The sequence below is a fragment of the Bufo gargarizans genome, chromosome 4, assembly GCF_014858855.1.
Source record: "Bufo gargarizans isolate SCDJY-AF-19 chromosome 4, ASM1485885v1, whole genome shotgun sequence".
Classification (NCBI taxonomy): Eukaryota; Metazoa; Chordata; class Amphibia; order Anura; family Bufonidae; genus Bufo; species Bufo gargarizans.
In genome coordinates, this window is record NC_058083.1 from 219,264,743 (window position 1) to 219,279,352 (window position 14,610).

Below are 14,610 nucleotides of genomic sequence, written 5' to 3' on the forward strand. Positions count from 1 at the left end.
AATGACACCATTTCGGAAAGTAGACACCCTAAGGTATTCACTGATGGGCATAGTGAGTTCATAGAACTTTTTATTTTTTGTCACAAGTTAGCGGAAAATGATGATTTTTTTTTTCTTACAAAGTCTCATATTCCACTAACTTGTGACAAAAAAATAAAAACTTCCATGAACTCACTATGCCCATCACAAAATACCTTGGGGTGTCTTCTTTCCAAAATGGGGTCACTTGTGGAGTAGTTATACTGCCCTGGCATTCTAGGGGCCCAGATGTGTGAGAAGAAGTTTGCAATCAAAATCTGTAAAAAATGACCGGTGAAATCCGAAAGGTGCACTTTGGAATGTGTGCCCCTTTGCCCACCTAGGCTGCAAAAAAGTGTCACACATCTGGTATCGTTGTACTCAGGAGAAGTTGGGGAATGTGTTTTGGGGTGTAATTTTACATATACCCATGCTGGGTGAGATAAATATATTGGTCAAATGCCAACTTTGTATAAAAAAATGGGAAAAGTTGTCTTTTGCCAAGATATTTCTCTCACCCAGCATGAGTATATGTAAAATGACACCCCAAAACACATTCCCCAACTTCTCCTGAGTACAGTGATACCAGATGTGTGACACTTTTTTGCAGTCAAGGTGGGCAAAGGGGCACACATTCCAGAGAGCACCTTTCGGATTTCACAGGCCATTTTTTACACATTTTGATTGCAAACTACTTACCACACATTTGGGCCCCTAGAATGCCAGGGCAGTATAACTACGCCACAAGTGACCCCATTTTGGAAAGAAGACACCCCAAGGTATTCCGTGAGGGGCATGGTGAGTTCCTAGAATTTTTTATTTTTTGTCACAAGTTAGCGGAAAATGATGATTTTTTTTTTCATTACAAAGTCTCATATTCCACTAACTTGTGACAAAAAATAGAAACTTCCATGAACTCACTATGCCCATCACAGAATACCTTGGGGTGTCTTCTTTCCAAAATGGGGTCACTTGTGGGGTAGTTATACTGCCCTGGCATTCTAGGGACCCAGATGTGTGAGAAGAAGTTTGCAATCAAAATCTGTAAAAAATTACCGGTGAAATCCGAAAGGTGCACTTTGGAATGTGTGCCCCTTTGCCCACCTAGGCTGCAAAAAAGTGTCACACATCTGGTATCGCCGTACTCGGGAGAAGTTGGGGAATGTGTTTTGGGGTGTAATTTTACATATACCCATGCTGGGTGAGAGAAATATCTCGGCAAAAGACAACTTTTCCCATTTTTTTTATACAAAGTTGGCATTTGACCAAGATATTTATCTCACCCAGCATGGGTATATGTAAAATGACACCCCAAAACACATTCCCCAACTTCTCCTGAGTACGGTGATACCAGATGTGTGACACTTTGCATACTAGATGCGCAAAGCGGCCCAAATTCCTTTTAGGAGGTCATTTTTAGACATGTGGATCCCAGACTTCTTCCCACGCTTTAGGGCCCCTAAATTGCCAGGGCAGTATAAATACCCTACATGTGACCCCACTTTGGAAAGAAGACACCCCAAGGTATTCAATGAGGGGCATGGCGAGTTCATAGAATTTTTTTTTTTGCATAAGTTAGCGGAAATTATTATTTATTTATTTTTTCTCACAAAGTCTCACTTTCCGCTAACTTGGGACAAAAATTCAATCTTTCATGGACTCAATATGCCCCTCACGGAATACCTTGGGGTGTCTTCTTTCCCAAATGGGGTCACATGTGGGGCATTTTAGGGGCCCTAAAGCGTTAGAAGAAGTCTGGAATATAAATGTCTAAAAAATTTTACGCATTTGGATTCCGTGAGGGGTATGGTGAGTTCATGTGAGAATTTTTTTTTTTGACACAAGTTAGTGGAATATGAGACTTTGTAAGAAAAAACAAACAAAAAAAATAAAAAATATTTCCGCTAACTTGGGCCAAAAAAATGTCTGAATGGAGCCTTACAGGGGGGTGATCAATGACAGGGGAGTGATCAATGACAGGGGGGTGATCACCCATATAGACTCCCTGATCACCCCCCTGTCATTGATCACCCCCCTGTAAGGCTCCATTCAGACATTTTTTTGGCCCAAGTTAGCGGAAATATTTTTTTACGATTTTTAAAGTTTGGCCCAAGTTAGCGGAAATATTTTTTTATGATTTTTACAGATCCATGGATACATGGATCGGATCCGCAAAACACATACGGACGTCTGAATGGAGCCTTACAGCGGGGTGATCAATGACAGGGGGGTGATCAATGACAGGGGGTGATCAGGGAGTGTATAGGAGGTGATCACCCCCCTGTAAGGCTCCATTCAGACGTCCGTATGCGTTTTGCGGATCCGATCCATGTATCCGTGGATCCGTAAAAATCATACGGACGTCTGAATGGAGCCTTACAGGGGGGTGATCAATGACAGGGAAGTGATCAGGAAGTCTATATGCGTGATCACCCCCCTGTCATTGATCACCCCCCTGTAAGGCTCCATTCAGACGTCCGTATGTGTTTTGCGGATCCGATCCATGTATCCGTGGATCCGTAAAAATCATACGGACGTCTGAATGGAGCCTTACAGGGGGGTGATCAATGACAGGGAAGTGATCAGGAAGTCTATATGCGTGATCACCCCCTTGTCATTGATCACCCCCCCTGTAAGGCTCCATTCAGACGTCCGTATGTGTTTTGCGGATCCGATCCATGTATCCGTGGATCCGTAAAAATCATACGGACGTCTGAATGGAGCCTTACAGGGGGGTAATCAATTACAGGGGGGTGATCAATGACAGGAAAGTGATCAGGAAGTCTATATGCGTGATCACCCCCTTGTCATTGATCACCCCCCTGTAAGGCTCCATTCAGACGTCGTATGTGTTTTGCGGATCCGATCCATGTATCCATGGATCCGTAAAAATCATACGGATGTCTGAATGGAGCCTTACAGGGGGGTGATCAATGACAGGGGGGTGATCAATGACAGGGGGGTGATCAGGGAGTCTGTATGGGGTGATCAGTGGTTCATAAAGGGTAAATAAGTGACAGGGGGGGTGTAGTGTAGTGGTGTTTGGTGCTACTTTACTGAGCTGCCTGTGTCCTCTGGTGGTCGATCCAAACAAAAGGGACCACCAGAGGACCAGGTAGCAGGTATATTAGACGCTGTTATCAAAACAGCGTCTAATATACCTGTTAGGGGTTAAAAAAATCACATCTCCAGCCTGCCAGCGAGCGATCGCCGCTGGCAGGCTGGAGATCCACTCACTTACCTTCCGTTCCTGTGAGCGCGCGCGCCTGTGTGCGCCCGTTTACAGGAAATCTCGGCTATCCCGGGAGGACGCGTATATGCGTCCACCCAGAAGAGCAGGGCCGCCGCCAGTATAGCTTGAGTATATTTGCGGTGAATGGCAGTATTATTTGGACATTATATTATGTACACATTACAGGAGTTGTCCATTTTTGTTGCATTGATGTTCTATCCTCAGAAAAGGCCGCCAATATATGATCTGTGGGGGTACGACACCCCACACCCGCAAGGCTCAGCGGTTCTGGAGTAGCCTTATGGCTGGACCTACACAACTCCTTTCATTGTGTAGTGGACAGAACTGCTCTCTTTGAAGTGAATGGGACCAGTACTGCATTAACAAACTCTGTCGACTACACAAAGGATGGAGCTGTGTAGTTCCAGCCACTGGACTACTCCAGAACAGCTGATTGGTGGGGGTGTGGGGAGTTAGACCCCCATCCATCAGATATTGATGGCCTGTTCTGAGGATAGAAAATTACCTTAAAAATACTGGCTTATCTTTTCGAAGTTAAGATTCATTTGCCATTTACTCTATTTTTGTGGTGGAAAGTTGACTGAGGATGCCTTTCTTGCTCACTATAAATCCAGAACTGTGGTTGGCCTTGTTGCATTTAAACTATAATATGCCTGGTTTACTGTCCCCCGACTGCCTCTAGAAGGAGTTAGAATTAAGCAGCAGGCAAACATGCTTTCTGTTGCTCCATGCAAAGTCCATGGCAGTTATAGAAATGGCTAAGCACAGCCCATTTATGACAGTGATGGATGCATAGCCACAGGGATTCCATGTGCCACTGTACAACTCTTTCGTGTGCATGAGCCCGTAAACCCATTGTTGCTAGCTATGCAATGGCCGAGCTGTACCATGCTTGCTGAGGTTCAGTGCAATTGATTCATAAATAATTGGAAATCACTGAACGAATCTATTGTTATTTCACATATCTCTTACATAAGTACTGTGATATGTATTTACCTAATTGGAAACAATTAAAGCCTTTTAAATACAAAACATATTTAAAAAAGTGAAAAATAAATGCCCGCTGCGTGCCTTACTTAGAGAAAGAATAACTAATGTTCTAATATAGACTTTAGCAATGCGGCAAAATAGAACTGTCAGTCACATATTTCCTTCCACCGCAGGGTCTCCCCAGATCAATGTATTAACAAAACATTGATCTACCACTTGTACAGCTCAATTAATCAAAAAAGTGACAGCCGTTATATAAAACAGAAATTTAGCTGTAGTGTGATGTCTATGTTAAAAGGAATGAATTTTCTGTTTTAGAAAAACGACTTTAACACTCTATTGTTTCTATACCCACATTGTTTGCTTACGTTGTAATTGAAAGTCATATTTGTGGTTGTTATTATTGTTGTCATCAAGTGAAGCATTTGAACTGGAGTTCGGTCCGAAGCTTAGGAAACTAAGTGTAGAGAAGACAAGCCCGGGAACTCAAGATTACCCGTAATGCTGTGCAGCCAGCCTACCACAGATAGCCATCCCCTGTGATGTCACAGCCCTATAAAACCGCGCGGTTTTCGCCATTATCCTATGAGCTGATTATAGGGAGAGGTGTGCTAATCGCTCATGCGCTAGGGACAGTGTTGCTGAAAATAATTAATAGAAGAATATTGAAGAGGGAGAGTGCAGAGAGACTTATTCTGCGTCAGGTTTATTTAGAGTCCATTCACACGTCCTCAAAATGGGTCCGCATCCATTCTGCAATTTTGCGGAACAGGTGCGGGCCCATTCATTTTCAATAGGGCCAGAATCTGCTGTCCGCATTCGCATTTTCGGATCCACACTACCGTATCCGCACTTCCGTTCCGCCAAAAAATAGAACATGTCCTATTCTTGTCCGCAACAAAAGATATTTTCTATGAGAGTGCTGGCGATGTGCGGTCCGCAAAACACATACGAACGTGCAAATGGACTGTTATTCCTACATTTCCTTATTCCTACATCAGGTATAAACTAAGATATGTAATTCAATACCAGTAAGATGGAAGCCTTTGTCATTCTGGAGCCAGCGTGCCAACCAATACCATCCAGTCTGCACCCCTTGGGAGGGGGGAAGGCAGGTCTTAATGATGACCTTCCTTATCTTTTGCTGGCTTTACTTCTGCTAAATAACCCTTCAACGTCTCCAAGTCCTAGAAAAGCCAGCATGATGCAGACGGAGAAGGAGCTGGATGCTCCTGATGACATATTCTCATTGATATTGAATTATAAATAAAATGTTAACTAATGGATAGTAACACAAGGGAGATACAAATCAGGGGTAGGGAAGAAAGCGTGCAGTCTGTTTGCAGTCTTACATAGATATCAAAATGAACTCAATCACACCCACATACACCCACAACTCCACCTGTTACTCAGGTATTCCCCAACCTTCTTGATGACAATCGGCTTCCAGTAGCACAATGAGGATGTCCTTGTTGTAAAGCCTGTATTACACCTCAATATTTCGTAATGTTGACTATAGATGATCGCATTTTTCTCAAGTCATTAGCGATCAAATTTAGTATTATTAGACATCATAACCAGAATAAAATCGCTGTGTACTCGTTAATTGTTCACTTTCTAGGTCTATGACACAGTCAGATGATTGTTCATGGAGATGCGAGACATTAACGACTTATTAGAAGTACAGATATACACGCAATGGTTACCTCAGGGCCATTGTCTCTATTTATGTCTCTAGTTTCTATTGTCCCTCCAAACAACAGCTGTCATTTCCAAGTTGTGCTTTCATTAGAACAAAGGATAAGAAACCTCCAATACCACAGTGGTTGTTTCTATGGCTTTTACAGGGTACATGAGAGGCAAGCAAATCATCCTTTTTCCGACATTATTACGAATGTTGTCCATGTTGGCGTCCAACACCCCCACATTGACCACCGACTCAGCCCAGCCTCTGCTGCATTACCCGGTATTAACCATTTCTTTACATCAATGTTTTACATAGTAAAGTGCAATGCACAATATATACAGTACAGTGTAACCTCCGATGTGTGGGAATCTTGTCACAGGCTGCCTGGGATATCACTACTTTACATTTCTGCCATGAGCATAATACAAAAAGGTGTTTCATCCACATTAGTGCACATTACATCTGATTAAGTCGCTGGAGTCTACCTGTGGCTTGGGAACATCTTATGACATTTTACGGAGTATCATGCAAGTTATGTGTCACACAAGTGTGGAGATATATAATAGCAAACATAAACATAACAAAAATATTGCATATAACAGTCGCTCAATAGTTTAACTTGACAAATAGTTTAACTAACACTGACTGTATATAAGTGTACATTGATACCTATCCTACTCGGTGATGGATTTTCAGTTTTCCTATTTTCTATGAAAATTCATGGAGAGGACCACCGACACAGAACATTTTTCACAAATTTTGAGTAGTCATGTCAAAGAGCCATAGCTGTGCTTCTTTTTTAGCAATGCACTGTTGCTACTTTAAAGGGGTTAATCCATGAAAATAAGTAGGACATTGCAAATTAAGTATTATTGCAATACACATGCAATAATAATAGTGTTTTTTTATGTACATTTTTCTCTCTGCTAGCGCCCCCTGGTGCTCATCCTACTACCTTCTCCAACATTCCCTGGCATAGTGATCTCATAGTGAAGTATCCCACTCACATGCCTATTCTGAAATTTATAGAAATATATCTCTCTAGACAATGGAGTAGAAAATTGTGGGTATTACATATCATGTGTATCTCTGGGGCTATATGTGAGGAGGGCAACTAAAGTAATAACTGGAATGGGGCAACTACAGTACCCTGAAAGATTATCAAAATTAGGGTTATTATTTTGGGAGAATTACTATGTATAACTATATCAAGGGTCAGTACAGAGATCTCTCCCATCATCTATTCATTCCCAGGACGGTGACTGTGACAAGGGGACATCCTCTGCATCTGGAGGAAAGAAGGTTTGTACACAAACATAGAAGAGGATTCTTCACGGTAAGAGCAGTGAGACTATGGAACTCTCTGCCTGAGGAGGTGGTGATGGTGAGTACAATAAAAGAGTTCAAGAGGGGCCTGGATGTATTTCTGGAGTGTAATAATATTACAGGCTATAGCTACTAGAGAGGGGTCGTTGATCCAGGGAGTTATTCTGATTGCCTGATTGGAGTCGGGAAGGAAATTTTGATTCCCCTAAAGTGGGGAAAATTGGCTTCTACCTCACAGGGTTTTGTTTTTTTCCTCTGGATCAACTTGCAGGATAACAGGCCGAACCGGATGGACAAATGTCTTTTTTTGGCCTTATGTACTATGTTACTATGTTACAAATCTCCATGGGAGAAAAAGGCCTGTTTAGCAAAAACATGTTTGTTGCTTACACTCTCTAAGGCAGGGATCAGCAACCTCTGGCACTCCAGGTGTTCTGAAACTACAACTCCCACAGTGCTCCATTCACGTCTATGGGTGTTAGAAGAATAAATACCCCCCCCCCCCCCCATTCTTGCACAACCCATTTAGAGCATATTCACAACACAAACACCACTAAAAGAGACTAGATTGCTTTACTTCTTTTACGATTAAGCGATAACCAACCATTACTGTGTACTTGTCAACTTACTGTAAATGTCTCCTAGTCATGCTCTGTAATGACAAAAAAACAATCATATTTTCTGAGCAATCTGAGCAGTTGACCACAGACATTTTAATGCAGCTATAGATCAAAATGGTCCATAATATTTATTGTAGCTCAATAGGATTAGATACTTTACTGTATGTAAACCATTTATGTAGAATAATGTAACCTGTAAAGACACTTCTACAATGATTGAGCTCTGCATAGGTAAATATTTGCTTGGCTTCACTTCTTGTAGTTGTGTCCATATAGTATGTCTGATTTAGTTAAAATCAGTGCAGTCCACTGAACTCCCATAGGATTTGTGGGGGTTTCTAAATGTTATGACTAATACCTTCAGGTACAATTTTTTATGATTGCACCAATGTTTTTTTTTTTTTTACACAATTTTACACCCATCATGTTACTGTTTTGAAGGCTGGATGTATAACCCTTTTCTCTTAATTCGTGGCAGCGCATAAACACTTATTTAAGCCATATTCTTATCAAACTTAAAGGGGCTGCCTGCTTTTTTAATATTGATTGTCATCAATATCAGATCAGCAGGGGTGGGGGTGATTGGAGGAATTCAACTGCCAGCAAACCCACACCGATTTCTTCATTGATTACCTGCTCGCCATCGCAACTTCAGCTATCAGCGGTTGTAATTACATCTCAGCCATCTCATTAAAGGGAACCTGTCATGTGGATATTTGATTATAATCTAACTAATTATATACAATCATTAACTACTAAAAAGTACCTTAGATGTATTCACTTACTGGTGGGACAGATGGTTACCTCATAATATACACACAAAGATGCCGCATGCTAATGAGCTGATTTGAGTCCAGCGTGATGTCAGTGAGTCCAGCGTATATTTAATTCAGAGCTATAGCCACTCCCCTGCCCACCTGCCTGCCCACCTGCTGCTTATTTATGTGAAAAAAAAAAAACTGTCAATCAGCAGCAGGTGGGCAGGGAGAGTCAGGCGCTCATAAATATTTATGACTTATCATTATCAGCTGGACATTTTCAATACAAGATGTTGGCAGATTGACTGGGTCAATTAAAGAAAGTGACCCAGCATTTTGCTAAGAGAATCAGTCACTTATTTATGTTGCCCTTAGTTAGGACACCATAAAACTGGTGACAGGTTCCCTTTAAATTCTACAGAATGGATCCTTCCTATACACTTGAATAGTAATGAGCCGTGCCATTGAAGTGAATATGACAGTTTAGATAGAATTCTCTTCAAACAGCTGATCAGTGGGGATGCCTGGTGTCGGCCTCCAGATCTGATATTGATGACCTCTAGGATGACTGGAGGATAGGTCATTAATATAAAAAAAATCTGACAACCACCTTAAAGGGAACCTGTCACCAGTTTTATGGTGTCCTAACTAAGGGCAACATAAATAAGTGACTGATTCTCTTAGCAAAATGCTGGGTCACTTTCTTTAATTGACCCAGTCAATCTGCCAACATCTTGTTTTGAAAAGCTCCAGCTGATAATGATGAGTCATGAATATTTATGAGCTCCTGACTCTCCCCGCCCACCTGCTGCTGAATGACAGTTTTTTTCCATATGAATCAGCAGCAGGTGGGCAGGGGAGTGGCTATATCGCTGAATTTAATAAACGCTGGACTCAATGACATCACGCTGGACTCAAATCAGCTCATTAGCATGCGGCATGTGGCATCTTTGTGTGTATATTATGAGGTAACCATCTGTCACACCAATAAGTGAATACATCTAAGGTACTTTTTAGTAGTTAATGATTGTATATAATTAGTTAGATTATAAAAAAATATCCACATGACAGGTTCCCTTTAAGGACTGTTTTACCCTGTACAACTTCAGTTGCAGGAAAAATATGTTGTGTAAAAATAAATAACGCACCTCCTCTGAAAAGCTCTTTTCTGACCTTTTCTGAGACAAGTTAACACTCAAAAAAGACCTAGACTGAACACAATGCACTAACTAGGTCATGCTATTTTCGACACCAATGAAAACAGATTTGATTTTAGGTTTCAATTTTGTGATGAAAAATATACTGTGTTTTTCGCCCCATAAGACGCATAAAGTGTTGGGGGGTGGGAATGCCCCTGCGTCTTATGGGGTGAATACTAATGAGCGCTTTCATAATGGAAGCGCTCATGAGGATCGGGAAATGGTGAAGGCTCTGTACTCACCGCTTCCTGGTCCTTGGCTGTTGGCTGAGCAGTGGCTGTGCACAGCGTGAAGGCGCTCTGTGACCTCACGCTGTGCGTAATAAACAATATAAAAACTAATAATTTTTGGTGTACTTATCGGCGCTGCAGATCCACCAATCGACGTGAGTATAGGTCGCTTCACAGTTATAATGTCCAGAAGTTGTTGATCGCGCTGCCTTCTGAGTGCAAAAGTTCCAATCCCAGACCCTCTTTTTCCAATGCTCAGGTTGTTTCACTTTGTAGCCACACAATCGGTTACCAGAGGCTAGGTGCACTCACGTATACCTGCACCTTAGAGGGAAGTATTAGTACAAATAGTGAAGTTCCACCAGGTATTGGAATCAGCAGGTTTTATTCTACTTACAAAAAGGTCTAAAATCTCAGTCATAAAAACAAGTCTTTTTCATCACAAATCCACCCGACCCGGGTTTCGCCAGTCCAGCTTCATCAGGGGCGATGATATCCTGCCCCCACAGGTGCAGTATTTATTGAGCCGCAACCCCTTCCAAGGGCCGCCCACTAGTATACATATTCCTATATTGTTTTCTCCTTTTGGATGTTCACATAATACAATAACTAACCAAAAGTCTCAAAGCCTTCTCCGGCTCGAGATGTACTAATGTAAAATAACAAGAAAACATAAATGAACAGAGCATACAATACAGAACAACTCCCTTCCTCCATTCTTATTCATAAACACGGGGTTGTCAACACCCGAACCACATGATTCCCCTCGAGCCAATAATAGCCCACTACAATAGCTTCATTCATAGTCGAGCATCCAAGGACAGCGGCAACACACCACCTGATGACGTAACACTACAAGGAAAGAATTCCACTATCCTGCATGGATCCACCACGGTAGTGACACTCCCCCCTGACTCTCTCTTCACTCTACTAGACATGGTTTTAAATCGAACTCTACATTGAGCCCTGCTGGTTTTAAGGTCCCCAATCTATATATCCAGCTGACCTCTTTCCGATTTATACTGGCGACAGGATCCCCTCCCCTCCAATTCCTCTCAACCTTTTCCAGACCACTAAACCTCAAGCCTGCCAGATTCTTACCATGCGCAAGCTTGAAGTGCAGTGGAACACTGTGGTCCTCCTTGCCTTTCCTAATATTTCCTATGTGCTCCTGCAGTCGGGTCTTCAATTTGCGGAGGGTTCTGCCCACATACTGGAGCCCACAAGGGCACTCCAGCATGTAGACAACCCCCATGGTCTCGCATGACATTTCTCCTCTAATCTTATATGTCTGCCCTCCTCTTGACTGGATTTCCTGCTGGTTCCTTTTCTTTTTGTCCGCCTTGGTGCAGTTCCTGCAGACACTGCAGAAGCCGCACCAAGTGAACTGGTCCTTACTTGGTTTCTTACTTTTCACCATGCAACTATGAACCAATACATGTCAGATCATAGCACAGTCGACAGCAGGATGAAAAGGATTGCGCTGTGGGTGAGGAGCGGTGGCGTCTGGAGCAGGAGAGGTAAGTTTTTTATTTGAAGTACTTTGTGGCATGGGGGCTGCTAAAAGGCATGGGGGCTCATATGGGGGCTGCTAAGAGTCATGGGGGCTCATATGGGGGCTGCTAAGAGGCATGGTGGATCATATGGGGGCTGCTAAGAGGCATGGGGGATGCTAAAAGGCATGGGGGCTCATATGGGGCTGCTAAGAGTCATGGGTTATCACATGGGGGCTGCTAAGAGGAATGAGGGCTCATATGGGGGATGATGAGAGGCATGAGGTCTCATATGGGGGCTGATAAGAGGCATGCGCCTCTTATCTGAGGTCTGATTGGGGATTATTCACATTGGGGTCTGATCTAAAGTCTTATTAGGGTATTATTAACATTGGGGGTCTGACAGGAGTTGAAAGCTGAGGTCTGATTAACATTGGAGGTCAGACTGTTGGTCTGACCTGAGGTCTAATGATAAATATCTTTTTTTCTTATTGTTTTCCTCTAAAACCTAGGTGCGTCTTGTAGGGGGTAAAATACTGTAATTTAAACTTGAAAAAACATTGTTTTACTCTATAACACTCTGCAAATTCAATAATTATATACAGTCAGGTTCATAAATATTGGGACATCGACACAATTCTAACATTTTGGGCTCCATACACCACCACAATGGATTTAAAATGAAACAAACAAAATGTGCTTTAACTGCAGACTGTCAGCTTTAATTTGAGGGTATTTACATCCAAATCCGGTGAACGGTGTAGGAATTACAACAGTTTGCATATGTGCCTCCCACTTGTTAAGGAACCAAAAGTAATGGGACAGAATAATAATCATAACTCAAACTTTCACTTTTTAATACTTGGTTGCAAATCCTCTGCAGTCAATTACAGCCTGAAGTCTGGAACACATAGACATCACGCTGGGTTTCATCCCTGGTGATGCTCTGCCAGGCTTCTACCGCAACTGTCTTCAGTTCCTGCTTGTTCTTGGGGCATTTTCCCTTTAGTTTTGTCTTCAGCAAGTGAAATGCATGCTCAATCAGATTCAGGTCAGGTGATTGACTTGGCCATTGCATAACATTCCACTTCTTTCCTTTAAAAAACTCTTTGGTTGCTTTTGCAGTATGCTTTGGGTCATTGTCCATCTGCACTGTGAAGCGCCATCCAATGAGTTCTGAAGCATTTGGCTAAATATGAGCAGATAATTTTGCCCGAATCACTTCAGAATTTATCCTGCTGCTTGTCAGCAGTCACATCATTAATAAATACAAGAGAACCAGTTCCATTGGCAGCTATACATGCCCACGCCATGACACTACCACCATCATGCTTCACTGATGAGGTGGTATGCTTAGGATCATGAGCAGTTCCTTTCCTTCTCCATACTCTTCTCTTCCCATCACTCTGGTACAAGTTGATCTTGGTCTCATTTGTCCATAGGATGTTGTTCCAGAACTGTGAATGCTTTTTTAGATGTTGTTTGGCAAACTCTAATCTGGTCCTCCTGTTTTTGAGGCTCACCAATGGTTTAAATCTTGTGGTGAACCCTCTGTATTCACTTTGGTGAAGTCTTCTCTTGATTGTTGACTTTGACACACATACACCTACCTCCTGGAAAGTGTTCTTGATCTGGCCAACTGTGGTGAAGGGGGTTTTCTTCACCAGGGAAAGAATTCTTCGGTCATCCACCACAGTTGTTTTCCGTGGTCTTACGGGTCTTTTGGTGTTGCTGAGCTCACCGGTGTGTTCCTTCTTTTTAAGAATGTTCCAAACAGTTGTTTTGGCATCGCCTAATGTTTTTGCCATCTCTCTGATGGGTTTGTTTAGTTTTTTTCAGCCTAATGATGGCTTGATTCACTGATAGTGACAGCTCTTTGGATCTCATGTTGAGAGTTGACAGCAACAGATTCCAAATGCAAATAGCACACTTGAAATTAACTCTGGACCTTTTAGCTGCTCATTGTAATTGGGATAATGAAGGAATAACACACACCTGACCATGGAACAGCTGAGGAGCCAATTGTCCCATTACTTGTGGTCCCTTAACAAGTGGGAGGCACATATGCAAACAGTTGTAATTCCTACACCGTTCACCTGATTTGGATGTAAATACCCTCAAATTAAAGCTGACAGTCTGCAGTTAAAGCACATCTTGTTCATTTTATTTCAAATCCATTGTGGTGTTTAGAGCCAAATTTTTTAGAATTGTGTCGATATCCCAATATTTATGGACCAGATTGTGTATATATATATATATATATATATATATACACAAATTTATCCAGTATTGCTGAAAATGAAATGGTCTGATATTTAAGGGATATTTTGTGAGCAGTTATTCCCTATCCACAGGAAAGGGGATACGTTTTAGACTGGTGGGGGTACTACCGCTGGGACCCCCATGATCATGAAAACAGGGACCCTGTTCCCCTCCGATCCCCCAAAATGGATGGAGTGGCAGATCGGGCATGTGCATTGCTGCTCCTTTCATCTGTATGGGAGTTCTGGAAATAGCTGAGCGCTGTACTCTGCTGTCTCCAGAACTCCCATAGGAATGAGTAGAGTTGCAAGGTACCTGCCCGATCTGCTGCTCCATTTATTTTTGGTGGGTTTCCTGTTCTAAGTAGGACCCCCACTGATCTAATAGGTTTCCCATATTCTGTGGATAGGGTATAACGTCTTACAACCTAAATATGCCTTTATGGCCCCAAACACATACAGTATTAAGGGGTTAAAATAATCTTCAATATTTTGTAGCGTGATTAACTTTTACTTCTATTTCTATACTGAAAGTTACCATGGCAGCTTATCACACATTTCTTATGTAAATTATTCCTTCTATTTTGTGCTGTACACAACATTGCAACAATATGGATTCATACTCCGTTACTTCTCAAGCTAATAAATGTGGTCTTTGCTTTAGAAACTGATTGAAATTGGAGTTTAATTAAAATGGTACCATTAAAGCTGCACGCCAGAATTTTTTCTTTGTCTACATAGTGCAGGAGTTTTATGTTATGCGTAATTTATGGGT